At 45.2% G+C, this 12,783-nt stretch overlaps 1 long non-coding RNA gene across 1 annotated transcript in view; it reads left to right on the top strand.

Moving 5' to 3' along the window:
• The window catches only part of LOC137482291 (uncharacterized), a 91,580-nt gene that overhangs the window by 20,440 nt on the left and 58,357 nt on the right, over positions 1-12,783 (top strand). The window lies entirely within an intron of this gene.

The following is a 12,783-nucleotide window of genomic DNA, read 5'->3' on the forward strand; positions in this document are numbered from 1 at the left end:
CCCTGCCAGGCTGGGATAGTGGCCCTGCTGTGAAACACCTGATGATGGTCTGGGACTGGGACAAGTCCCCTCAGAGAGGTGTGGGGAGTATGGGAGAGCTGTGAGACTCAGCCACTGATGTCCCAAAGGCTCCAAGGTTCAGTGTTTCTGTGACAGGCTGTTTGTAGGGCACCTGGGAAAGACCAGGAGCACCAGGGCTGGATATAAACCTGCTGTGGGCCTGCTCCTGATGGGATATTCCTTCAGAAGTGAGAGAGTGCCACAGGATTAGCTGTGAAGCCTCTTCACTGCAGGTCAGTAACCGAGAGCTGGTTCATTACATTCCTGTCTCCTGCTACTTATGGTGGAGGCACCTGGTGTTTGTTCCCTGTGCCTCCTTATCCTTGAAGCATGAACTCCATGTAGCACCTGACAGCTGTAGTGACTAGCTCAGCTCCTTGGCTTCCTTAAAATACTAGTTTTCTCCCCCCCAGAAAAAGAGTTTTGGTGATATAATCCCAATGAATGAAGGGGTTTTCTTAATTAAAGTAATAATCTGAATGTTGTCATTGAAAAGTGTGTAAACAAGCTGATTGCAGTAGGCACATGAATAGCTCTAATGAGCACGTGTGGGTACTGAATTAACCATGGTTCACAAGCCATGCATGCCTATATGGTTATTCACAAATAACCACTTTCCCCTTTTGCTTGACTTTGCCTGCTGCCCCAAAAATCTTGTCTTTACACAGCAAAAAGGAACCTGCATCTTTCACAGGAGGGCTTTGGGGGCAAACACTGCTTTTAAGGAGGCTGGGGAGGCAGCCCATGCTCCTGGTGTTTTTCCCCCGAGTGAAGTGCAGCCTGGTGGGTACAGCGTGTGTTCAGCATTGGCCTCTCCTGCTGCTGGGCTGTTCCAGGGCCCTTGGAGGAGGCACTCCCCTGCTGGATGTGATGGGGTGCCCTGTCGGTGAAATGGGAGAACAATGGCTCTGCAAGGCTTTGTGTTTTGTTAACGAGCTCCTCAGAGAGAGGGCCCTACAGAAGTGCAAATCATCTTCTTAACTTGCTGTTAATTATTGATATATTGATTACTGCATTAGGCAGGATGGCAGTAGCAGGGTGATGGCAGGCTCAGCTGATCTGTGTGTGGGTGGAAGGACACTGACTTCTTGTGACTCTCCCAAGGAGGTGCCACCTGGACCTGCTGCTCTGCTGGTGCTGGTGGGACTCTGGAGGAGTCTTCCCTTTCCAGGCCTAGGAACCCCTCCATGATTTGATTGAAAGGAGGTTGTGGCTGTACCTTCCATCTATTGGAAGAGAAATAACGTTTCATTGCTAAATGCCATCTGGATGATCTTGTCTGCAGCTTAAAATAGCAAAGGAAGACATAGGGTGTAGTTTAACTTCCAGAGAGTTAAGTACACCTTCTTTCCTGATCAAGAGGAGATCAGGGTTTGTGTTGTTGTGTACTCATGGCACTTAGATTTATCTCCTGTTTTTGCAGCAACTCATTCTTCGTTGCTGTCATTTCAAGGCATCATGTTGTGAAGTGGAAATTCAGCCTCTTGTTAACTGCTGTGTTGCTGCAAATAGCCTCCTTATTTGTGAGTTCCCAGGTCTAGCAGAGAATTAAGGTGGAGGGAAGATGCTGAATCAGTGACACCAAAGACACCTGTCTTTTGTTTAAACAGTGATTTGCATAATGAATGAGGATATTTGTGTGTCTACTTCCACCCTGAAACCATGACTTAATGTTTCTCTTTTGGGGTAACAATAAATAGTCCACGAGGCTGTGGAGGGAGATGGCTTTTGAGGATCTACTACAGTTTGTTGTGTATCTGTCCTGTAAATTCATATGCCATGCTACTGTCATGGGCTTTATGCTCTTCTGGGTCTGCATGGTCATTAAACAGACCAATGAACCACCAGGGTAACCTTGGCTCTGAAGATATTTGTTTACCAATGTCTGCTTTTATGTGCAAAAGCTCAGGGAGGAGATTTCTGCAGGGCTCCATGTGTTCCCTTCCACAGTTAGCGCTGTCTGATCTGTGCATGTCCCATGTGCACACCCTTTCTCCTGTCCTTTGGGGTTGTATAGCCATTCCCTGGTGAGTGCTGAAAGCAGCACTCTGGTGCTGCTGGAGATCTTGTTACAGGATGGGTTCTGCTCTTCCTCCTACTAAATTCTCCTGAAAGAAAAAGACCAAAACAGCAACACAAATTCAAGCCCGGGTAGGGTTGTTACAGCAGAGTGTCCTGTGCACACACAGGCACTTCCATACACATTTAGGTTAAAATGGAAACTCCCAGGTGGAATTTCTGCACTGGTGTGTGATCTGTCTGGCTCACCTGCCTTTCCTGCCAAAGGGAAAGTAACGCTGCCCTGCTTTCCGGGAAGCTCTCTCTGCTGCCTGCTAAATGGACATGAGCCCAAGCTGGCTTTAGGGAGCAAGATGTGTCCTAAGCTTGTTGGCCGCTGCCCTGCAGGAACTGGACTACAGGAACCGTGGGGAATTACAACCTTCAGGTGTATTTCCTCTGTCAAGCAGGCTGAGGTTTGCTGGAGAGTTCTGGCTTCAAGGTTTGGCAGAAATTGTCATTTCACATTGCTAGTAAAGAGTCTGAATATATGCCATATAATTAACACCAGGAAATTCTGACTCCTGAGGCTACAGGGTTAAACAAATATATGTCCCCATTAAACTTGAATAATAAGAGGTTAACTCATTAGGAAAAGAACACTCTTGATGTGCTTAATGCAGGGAGAGAGTATTAACTCTTACAGTTCCTTGTGAACCCTTATGTTAGTTACACTTTCATTTTTGGGTGTTAATTTTTCTGCTGCTTTACACATCCAAATTTGTCTCCTGTTTATTCTGTATGAGTTGTCTTTTGTTTCCTGGATTATTGATATGCCTGGATCCTTTGGAGTCTTAAAAATTAAGCTTTGTTGATGGTTGGTGCATACATTAAAATAGTATGCAGCACGGAACAAAGGCAAATCTTTGAAACCCCTTATTTGAAAATAGTGAAGGAAAACAGGTGAAGTATAGATAAATTAATATAGCCAAGGGAGAAACTTGCAAGCTTAATAGTTCTTTGACTGTGGTATGAGCAAGCCTTATCCAGGCTGTGGCTCTGGAATGCCTTTGGTGTTCCCCAGATGCTGTTGTATTCTGGAGAGCAGGTGTTGTCTGAAATCATAATTCTGGCAGAGCTGATTGCCCCTTGCAATAGTGACATGCTGGCCACTGGTGGAAATAAGTCAGCTCCAGCTCCTCCAGCTGCTTCCTCCAGGCCCTCTTCCTTGCCCAGCACTGACTGTGCACTCCAGATTGCAGTTAGAGTGGGAGATATCTCATTTTTGTCTTTGAGGTTCTCCTGCAGAATTCCGCCTTGCTCCAGGCATATTTAAATGTTGTTCTTTTGAATAGTTTGAGTCTGGCTTCTTGGGAACTTCTAGCACTATGAAGTCAACAATCCTATTGCTGATCATGCTGTTGTCAAAATAATTATTCCAAGTGTTGGCTCCATATGGCGCAATTAAACTATTGATTAGTATAGTTTGGTCCAACCAAGGAAAAAAATGTGGTCCTTTGCACAGATTTCCTAGAACTGAGAGACTGATTTTTCTTTTAGATTGCCCTATTAAACAAAAGGAACAGACTTAATTCAATAATTGACTTTGGTAAATGGAGCACAGAGATAATTTGATTCTGTTGTAAGCAAATAGGAAATTTTTATCCATTGTTACTCTCATTCTGGATCCTTTATAACATATGGATGTTTCTGGCTATGCATTCCTTCAACTTGGCAGTCAAAAAATTCTAGAGAGGATTTGAAGTTAGGGGCCCATGAGGTGAGAAGGGGAACCCAGAGTATTGATGACCCACTTAAGAAATTATTTGCTTATGAAACAGCAACATGTGTGAAGCAGCTCTAGCTGGGAACAGTTCTAGGCATGGAAAAGACTAAGGTAGTCTCAGACTATGTAATAATACTTTTCAAGGCAGAAATAATAATTTATAATTCATGCAGCTGTGTAAGCTCTTAGCAGAGTCAATTATGGAGCATTTTATTTTGTGGATCACCTGAGAATAGTCTATCTTCCCAAGTTTGCAGAGAAGAGATGCAAGAAGTCTGGGAAATGCTTCTAAGCAAGGAGGTTTCCAATAGCAAATAGTACATGAGTGATGTCAGCCTACGACAGGAAATCGGCATTTTGGCTCCTGCATCCTCCATGGCTCAGCCTCTTTCCTGTATGTGGGAGTGTGCATGTGTGTGGAACTGTATATATAATCACACACCAACGTGTTTCATGTGCTGAGTGACTGCCTTGGAGCAACTGGTTCCTGGGATGAGTAGCTACTTAGCATAAACACATTTTGTGTGTTCTTAAAGCTGAGTAACCTGATTTTCACCTGTGTCCTGTGGAATGATCCTGAAATCCAAGATGCTCTATATGCTGCAGCAGGGTAGAAGAAATGACACATTTTTTCCTTTTTTTTTTTTTTTTTTAAGTAACATGTTTTTGTTGAATTTACTGTCTGTTATGTGGGTAAATTAATCTCTATGTTTTTGTCAGGTGTTTCATACAAGGCTTCTGTTGCAGCAGCCCAAGCATTTAGTTTTCTGTCTTTATTTTTATTGGCCTGGTTTCCACTTTAGCAAATTCACAGCTTGTGAGCTGTTGCTGGAAAATTCAAATGTGCAAAACATTACGGAAGCACTAAGCACAGCCGTCCTCTTAATTTGTGCTCTGTCTTCACTCCTAATAGCGTGTAACATCTGAGTGCAGTGATGCCCAGAGCAGCAGCTCCACCAGCCCCACTGTGCCCTGCCACGTGGGAGGGAGGGGAATTCCTCCCTTTGGGCTCTGGAGTGGGAACTCAAGGGGATGGGGCCAGGGAATCACCACAGCGGGGAAGAGAGGAACTGGCTTGGTCACACAGCAGATCAGTGGCAGAACAAGGAACAGAATTAGGTTTCTGCTAGGACATTTAGTCACATCTAAGCTAATTTTTCATGGTGCCTCGAGGCAGACTAGGTGACTTCTTACAGTACTTTTTTTTGTCCCATTTTTTATGAGCCTATGGATGAATTAACTCTTACCTGCTAATTAGTGAAAGCAGACAAGGGCAAATCCTGCTCACCTCAGCTTGCCTCGGGTAAACTTAATGCTGACCATGACTCTTCCTTGTTTCCTGGCCAGTTAGCTGTTGTGCCAATCTTGATTAACTTGGTAGTTTAAAAACTGAATTCAATTAATTTCATCACAGAGACAAGCCCTCTGGCCATGCGAGTTTGCAGGGAGAGGCACAGAAATTAGACTTGGATCAGTACCTGCATTTCTCTGGAGTCCTTGAAATCCTACCAGTAGTTCATAACTGGAAAGTACAAAAATAAAGCTAATAGTTATGGCAAAAGAAATCTCACTGCTGTTTCATAGAATGCCATGACATGCGAACCATGCTTTGAAGGGAAATACTGAGTTCTTGATATGATAGAGCCTCTTCTACACATGCAGCACATTAGTAATGACAAAGAGATTTTCCAATGGATATCAATTTAGGTAAAATAAGATGGATTAATACAAGCATTCACCTTTCTTGTCAGTTTAATATCAAGATAATTTTACTTGATAGTTCAATGTAGTAAACTCCTCTTTTCCTTAATAAATATTTGCAAAAAGTAGGCAATATTGTAATACAGTAATTAGCCATATTTGCCTTTACTATGTGTGAATAAGATTAATATACTAGAGTGTTCAACCTAATTGATCTATTATGTGATAGGGACTCACAACCAGACTGCAAATTACAGTTTAACCCCCCAAAGGGCTAGACTTGTTTAGAAAATGTGTGAGTCTTTAAGAGATAAAATTAATAGAACTGACGTTGACCTAAATATTCAGTGTTATTAATTGTATCAGTGGATTGTGCTGCTTTTATGTGCAACTAGGAAGGCAGTGTTTGGAAAGGAGAGGGCTTATGACAGCAGTGGGAAGGGTGGCTAACAGAAAACATGACAATTATTGCAAGCCAGGTTTTCTGGTTAAAAAAGTGATTGTCACAGGCCCTTAAAATTGCTATTCCATGTGGTTGTGATTAAATAAATCATCCGTGCAGTGCGTTTAGAACATAATGGCTCTGTGGGAAAAAAATGTAAATCAGGTTTTTGTATTAATGAAAACAGTTTAATATGGTTTTAATGACCCATTTTTCAGTCTTCACCAGAAAGTAATTACCAGTTAGATAGTTAGTGCTCTGGGCTTTGTTGTGGCTCTCAGAACTCTTTCAGCTGGTCACCCAGGGGAGTCCTGCCATGCTCCGTGGGCAGCCCTGGGCAGTGACCCAGCCCTGCTGCAGCTCCTGCCTTCTGCTGCTGGGCTGTGCTCCCAGCCCTGCTCCGCTGCAGCTCCTGCCTTCTGCTGCTGGGCTGTGCTCCCAGCAGTCACTCCCTGCTGCTGGGGCTGAGGCTGGGCAGTGCTGGCAGGCAGCAGTGCCCCTGTGACCGGAGCAGGAGAGCTGGCATGAGGTGCCTGCTCAGAGACCCCCCTGCAGTGGGATCGGAGCCTTTGGGCTGCCACAAGAGAACCTTTGGGCAGGGAAGCAGTGCCCAGACCTGGCCCTGGGGGAGGATGCTGCCCAGAGCTGTACTGGCAGTATGGACAGGCAGCAGGTTCAAATGGCTGTGACTCCATCTCCAGGAGGAATGGGAGGTAAACAGACACCAGTAACTGAGGAAACAGGTCAGGAACCAGGATGTGTGTATTGCTGCCAAACCCCACTGCCCCTCTGCTCGATTATAAAAATGAAGGTCTTACTAATGACTGAGGTCTTTGTGTGTTTTTAATGCTTGGAAAGGTCTAGCAGCCAGTGTTAGGAGTGGGATTACTGGATTAACTTCTGCAATGCTGCTTGGCACTGGTGTTTGCCCTCTAAGAAGGGCACAGAAGTGGACCCAGACCAGGTGAGGCACCTCTGAACTGAGCAAATTAAGGCCCTGTTGGATGCTTAGGGTTTGCACCTTTTTATGTGGGAGAAGGTGTTTCGTAATAAAGGGCTCTTTGATCTTCCAAAGAAAGGCACAATACAGCCCAATTCCTCAAGATAGGAATACACAGGGTCAAAAAGATCTATCTTCATTTTAGTAGTACATAACATTGGAACAGCTTGCTGAGGAATATGGTGATTTAATTGTCATTGGAAGTTCTGCTATCAAGACAATGTTTTCCTCTAGAAACCTGCTGCAGAAGCTCAGAATGTGCTCATCGTATTGATGTTGGGTTTGGACAGGATTTGTGTGCTGCACTGGAGCGAAACGCAGGCTGTTGTGATGGTCTCTGGTGAGGTCTGTGCATTCAGAACTCTTCTTCCTAAGCCTTCTGCTGCAGAGAAGGCCAGTGTTGCCTCATACTCATATGGATGCAAAAATAATTAAGGTCCAGGTGAAATCTAGAAGCTGCAAAATTTCTGATTTCTGGAAGCTGCTAGGTTAGTGGATTTGAGTGTGCTTGCTGAAGCTTAAACACATCTGGAATGTCTCTTGCTCGGAAGCAAAGTCAGGAATCTTTTGGCTCTGTCAGTCCCAGTGAAAGCCAAGAGGTTTGTGCTGTGTCTAGTGCCCTACCTGGGGTAGTCCAGGCTGCTGAAAAGTTGAATGTGTGGGTTGATACAGAGCTCTGTGTGACAGCAGCACCTGCATGAGCTGTGCACCTTGTTACTGCCGCTGCCTGGGCAGAGATGTCAGAGCTGACGGCCTCTTAGCTTGAATGTCGAGTGGATGGCTGGGGGAGTTGCTTGGGGGTAAGGTACATTTGGGCTAGGTGCTCCTAGCACTTATTTCAACTTGTAAAATTCACAATATGAGCGTGATACCAGGCAATACAGAGGGATGGGTTTGTGTTTGGAGTTCCTGATGCTATTGAGAAATAAAGTCGTTTGAGGGCAGTGAGTGAGAACAGAAAGAGATTTTGAGGGAGGTGAGGGTCCTTCAGACTTTATTTATCCATTGTAAAGAAACATATGAAAGTAAACAGAAATCAATTTTCTGAAAACCCCTCCCAGGTCACCTGCAAGGGAAATAATGTGACACTGCTCAATGCCAGACACTGCACATTTTGTCAAGACATAAAGAATCCTGGTGCTTTATTTTTATTTTTGAAGTGAAAGTGGTTCACAAGGCACACCAAGGAGATAGATGATTCAGTGCTTACAGTTGTGACATGTCAGAGGCTTGTAAGCTCAAAGACAACTGTCTTTATTGTGTTTGCCTTTTTATCTTCCAAACTTTGAGCCCCTGTGTTCCTATCATTTTCCCTTTCCGATGTGAAATAAGGAGCATATTCTAAACAATAGTGCTCTTTTGATACATGCCATAATAAAGAAACACTGACTCAGAGAACAGCAGATCATAGCTGTCCACAAAGAAGTACAGAGAGGTGCAAATCCTTTTGGCATGGCACCACAGCAGTTGTTCCTGCTGGCTGATGGAAAACCAACAATTATTCTTCTCTTCTAACATAACAGGGACAAAGGAGCTTCCCTTAGCAGCCCATGTCTGCCCTAATTTATGTTGCAGCTTTTTAGGGAAAGGAGCAAAAGTCATTTTAGGAGCTATTGAAAGATACCTTCCTCTTTTGTAGCTCCTGTATGTTTTTGGCAAGTGAAGTGGAATACGTTTGTGGGGCACATCAATGGCAGCAGCCTGAAAAGGGCTCAGGAAGGGCCTAATCACCTCCTCGGTGTGGCACAGCTGCTCTGAGATCTGCCAGAAGGGAAGGTGGGGGCACAGGGGAGGACTGCTGGGCTGCCCTGTGCAGAAAGAGGGCACGGGCCAGCCCAGGGAGCCTGAGCCCAGGGCTCATGGTGCTGAGTGTTGGCCCCTTTGGGGTTATGGTGCTGCTGGGGACAGGCTCTGAGACTGTCACCCTTCTCCTGCAGGCTGAGCTGGGACTCAAAAGGGGCTCTGCTGTCCTGTCTCAACCCTGGGAACTGCTGCATGTTCTATCTTTGGAAGCCCTTTGTAATTGGGACTTTTTTTGCTTCAAGCAGAATGACTTTGCTGTCCTGTTGTGTGAGTGTTATGGCAGCTCCCTACTGAATGTTGGACTCTGATGGGAACCTTAAGATGTAACACACACAGGTGAAGCAGAAACTGTTAAAGGAAGTTTTGGGGTGGGGATCTTTCACATGGTTAGTAACAGTACATGGTGAGATCCAAGCTGAATGACCCTTACCAGCATCAATATTGCCAGCTAAGATTCCTGTGAAATCCCTCAAGGGACAGACTGTTTACCAAGGGTGGAAAACCTGCTTCCTTTTTCTCCTGTGTATGGCTCAGGATGAAGCAGGGACATGTCAACAAGTGGCCCTTGATGTGACATAGGATCAGTGAGGGGCTGGAGCCCAGGGTGGCATTGTGTTGTTACAGGTGAGGAATTCCTGCCGGTGCCCTGGGAACTTAACGCTGGATTGATCTGGGAGCCCTGTCCTGATCAGGACAAAATAGTTAAGAGTTGTCTCTGTGTCTCACAGTTTGTGCTGCCTGTGCATTTTAACTATACAATCATTTCATCGTCTCATCCCTAAGGAATCTCTGGGCTTCAAGAAAGATTTTGTGACTCTCTCTGTGACTGACTTATACGAGGGACATAAGTGCTCGGGTCGAGGGCTGGCTTTTTCCTATGGAAGTGTAAGACTGTGCAGTGTTTAGTGGCTCCAGCTTCTGACTGAAACATCTCTAGACTTGACTGCACCATGAGTAAAAAGTAATGAGGTTGGCCAGCAATAAAAAAGCCCCAGGAATTCTGTTTTTTTTTTACCAGACTGAGCTGCATAGAGTCCCTCATCCTGGCAGGCTGGCTGAGAGGGAGTGTTTCCACAGCCATGGGGTGTCTGTGTGTGAAAAACATGGTCCATCTTTGCAGCATGAGGGTTCAGCTGCTCCATGACCTACCTGTGTGTGCTGCTTGAACGAGCTGATCTCTATCTCTATATAGCCAGTGCAGTGTCGGTCATGTTATATCAGATGTGGCACCACTTTCTCAGGCTCCGTTGTTCCTGCTGCTGGTGCTGTGCCCATGACCCCTGACACGCCAGTTGTTCACACTGCTGGGACTACCAGGTTTTGTCAAAGGATCCTCAAAGTCTGTGGATGGCTGGTGGATATTGGTATTTTTAAGCTCCTAGTTTGAAAACCTCCCTGAGCTTTTAAATTGCTTTCTCCTTCCAATCACAGTGACACTTCATTCTCAAAAGGCTGCATTCATCCTTTTATTTGCCCTGTTAAAGGCTGCTTTGTGGCTCTCTGACATCTATCCTTCCTTAGGCTGTTGCTGTCTTGTCTCCATGTTTGATGGCCAGATGGCTGGGATAAGCTCTGTAAGTGGAAGACACCTGGGGACACCAAAAAGGAGGGTTCTTAATTTTTTGGCTGAACAATACTTGATATATCTTGTTTCTGTCACTGCAGTTTTGTTTTATCTATTTTTAATGTCTGCTTTCTTTAAAAACAAACACTGGGGGAGGATCAGGCTCCAAGATAAACCTCAGTGCTGTGACTTCATGGGACTATTGCAGATTCTTGAGTCCAGTGCTGTGTCCTTTGCTTTGCCCCAGACTCTGGCCCATGCTTCCAGGTCTTGTTAGTCCTGCTTGTGCCAGGGCTGTGCTCCCTTGGCTGAATTGCAGAAAAAGCCAGGAGTGAGTGCTGTGGGTAGTGATACACAGCTTGAGGGGAAAGGCCAAGCCCAGGGGGTGTCTCTGATTAATCAGTTTGAAGATTTTTACAGATGGGGCTTTCTGGAGCTGAAAGATGCTCGGAGGAGGTGGGGATCTCCTGCAAGCAAAGCCCTGTGTCTTCCCAAGGAGGTTTGCTTTGCTGCCTGGAGGAGCTTGGGGAGTTCCAGTGCAGCTGTGTGGGAGGAGAAGAGGGATTTGTGGTTGAGCTTCTGGGAATTAAAAAGGGTTGAAATCTTGCCAGCCAACAATGAGAACCCTTGCAAAACTAGTGTGAAATCCAGGCACCGCTGAAGTCGTTGGCACAGAGTTTTGTACTGGACTTCAGCAGCATTTTATCCCAGCTGTGTGTGGAAAGTTGGAGTTCTGTCCATTGCAGTTTTTGCTACTGAAGCTCTATAGCATATAAAGGTGTTCCTTTATAGAAAATAAGTGCCACAGCTGCAGTGCCAGAGCTCTCAAACTCACATGTCTGTGTCCAGACAGCAGAAGGAAAACCTGTGGGTATTTGTAGGATTAAACTCCCTACACTCCTTTGTATAGTCAGGAGAGTGTGCTCCAGTATGGACCATTCCTTAATTTTTAATGTGTCTTTTCCTCTGGAGGGAAGAATCTGTTTCACGTCTCCAGGACTGTGTGACCTGCTTGATACATTGGTGAAGTGAAGGGTATTATAAATACTTCTTACCCATGCAGAGAAATCAAATAATTAAAAGGAACCAAATAAAGAGGCATTTATTAATTCTATTAGACTAACAAGAACTTGCAGAAATAGGGTATGCATGGGGTTAATATGTGAATACACACGCGGTAATTTGTCTTTTTTTTTAATCTATGATTTTTCTTTTAATTGGGTGCTTTGGTCAGAAGATGGTGCTGTAAATATGTCCAGTTGTCTTTTACACTTCTCTAAGCATCCCTAGTGCAATTTGGTTTGAACTCTGAAAGCAGATTGCCATGAAGATCTGTTGTGCTGCGAGATCTGCTCTGTGTAGCTCTGAGAAGAGGAATTAATTACATGGTTGAGGAGCTGTCAAGCAGCTTCTGTACTTCAGATGCGGTCTCCTGGCAATTTGCTATCACCTGATCTTCCCCAGCAATGAAGATTTGTCCTATCCTTTGCCCTTAAATGCCCCTACTCCCCCTCAAAGGGTGTTACTTGGGCAAAACCCAGACAACTGGTATCCAGCCTCAAGCACTACGTTCTTTTACCACCTGAAATGGAGTTCAGTGGAGCTCCTTTTAATAATGTGAATTCCTGCTGACCTTAGCAGTAAAATATTATGTCTTGCATGCTTGAGGTGACTTGCATGTGTGTCCAGTAGGGAAAGCTGTCTGTTGACATGTCTTCACAACGCTTTTTGTCTCAAACCTGAGACTCAAACACAGAATCTAATAGGAGCTGGTGAGTTTACGAATGATTCCTGGAGGATTGCTAGAGAGTTAACAAACCTCTAATGGCCTGCTTTTAGTTGTTTCCAACTGGTATGGTCTTCACTTAATAGACATTTTCTTGTATTTGCTTAACAGTAAAAAAATCTTATGCAGTTTAAATGTCTGGAGAGCAAAATAAGCTCCAAAAGCAACTGCAGCTAAATGGCGATGCATTTGTGATGGTAGATAAAATACATGTGCTAACGGAGCACTGCCAGGCTGTGTGATATTCCTGCTTTGTAATGCCAAGAACTAGATCTGGCTCTGAGCTCAGGCTGCTGTCTGTGTTTTCAGGCGCTGATTGCAGGACTCTCTCAGCACACCTGTGAGCTGCCCTGGCTGAGCTGGCATGGTGTCACCCGTGGCACCTCAGAGAATGGGACCCCATCCTGGCCCAGCTGTGCAGCCTGCAGAGAGGCATCATCTGTGGGCTGTGGGCACCCCAGAGTCCCACCCTGCTGTCCCACCCCGCTGTCCCCGAGAGCAGCGCTGGGGCTCAGACCCCCGGCCTGTGTGGCAGCTGCTGGCCGGCCTCGTGCCTTCTGCAGAAGGGATCATTCTGCTCAACACTTCTGCTACTGCCTTTTTGCCAATAAAACCTTAATGACTAGAGTGGAAAATACTTTGA

This window comes from Anomalospiza imberbis, chromosome 14 (genome assembly GCF_031753505.1).
Source record: "Anomalospiza imberbis isolate Cuckoo-Finch-1a 21T00152 chromosome 14, ASM3175350v1, whole genome shotgun sequence".
NCBI lineage: Eukaryota > Metazoa > Chordata > Aves > Passeriformes > Viduidae > Anomalospiza > Anomalospiza imberbis.